Genomic DNA, 1,367 nt, shown 5'->3' with positions numbered 1-1,367 from the left:
GTCCTGGAGAGACTGAAACCAAATTTGTCCTTAAAGGCAAAAATTTTGAAGCTCTGACTCCTTGCTTGTCATTTTATCCCAAATGTTTTTATATTTTACAAGGGAGGAGACCTTTGCCCAGGGGTCAGGGGAAAAGACAAGCTTTGGCAATATACTAGTCATTTAGAGACGTATTGAAAATTGATGGGAAGACTAACTAATGAAACCTTGTAGGGTTTTAGTTTTTAAAAAATATATTCATAATGATTTCGACAGAGCAGAAACTATAATAAGACTTAAAATTAACTCTGTTTCCATGACACAAAAATGAATTAATACAGCATCTTTCTGAGAGCCCATGGATAAATTCTCTCATCCTTCTTTCACTCTTTTGCATTTCTAAGTACCCAGAGAAATTCTTATTCTACTTACAGATAGCCCCTGAGTTACAACAAGGTTCCATTCTTATGATTCTGTTGTAATCCAGTTTTGACCAAAGTGAAATAGCCTCTATTTTCCTTAGTTTTCATTACTGTTGCTTTTTTTTTAAAAAATTAGTTTCTTCATATATCTGTTCATTTGTCTTTAGTGGTTGAAAACATTATATAGAGACTTACAGATACATTTTAAAAACTTAAAATGTATTTTAATATATAAAAATACACAAGTTATAAAGATGCAATCAGAGGAAGCAGAAGTGTTTTAATACTTTACATACATTTATGATTCTGGAATTCATTCAGTTGCAATAATAACTTCACTTCTGGAAGATTGTGGACTACAAGAATTACCTGTGGTAATGGGATGGCATTTCTTGTATTAAAAAAAAAATGGCAAAATTTGTCTTTATGGTCCTTTTCTCTCTTTTTTCATATATTTTATAATAATATTACTCTGTTTCCTAATTTTGCCTATAAATTTTAGTAAAGCAGTCCGCATTTTGGTCCATGTTTTGAAACTTATGATTTAATTTATAAACATAAATCTACATAATAGTGTTTTGAACAATAGATAATAACCTAGAACATCTGCAAGTGAACATCTGAGAATGCTGAAACATACTATGCACTGCAATTCTGCATATGGTGTGTGTTACTAATAACAATATGTATTTTGAAAAGAGGGAACACTGTAAAGTGATTTGAATATGCCTCAAGTCAGGGACTATCTTGTACTACCTATTTATCTAATGCTGTCCATATTATCCCTTTAAAGAAGCACTTGCAATGGTCAGTCTTCCAGAGCATTTCTACCATTCATCTTTTGCTTATACTTCATGAACATTGCCAGTTGTTGTTGCTGTTGTTGTTATGTGCCGTCGAGTCGCCTGCGACTCATAGCGACCCTATGTACAACAGCCCTAAACTCTGCTCTGTCCTGTGCCAATC

The sequence above is a fragment of the Elephantulus edwardii genome, unplaced genomic scaffold, assembly GCF_000299155.1.
Source record: "Elephantulus edwardii isolate Elephantulus edwardi_28Jun2011 unplaced genomic scaffold, EleEdw1.0 scaffold00229, whole genome shotgun sequence".
In the NCBI taxonomy this organism is placed as follows: domain Eukaryota; kingdom Metazoa; phylum Chordata; class Mammalia; order Macroscelidea; family Macroscelididae; genus Elephantulus; species Elephantulus edwardii.
The sequence above is the reverse complement of the archived record's forward strand: the minus strand, read 5'-3'. Positions refer to the sequence as shown.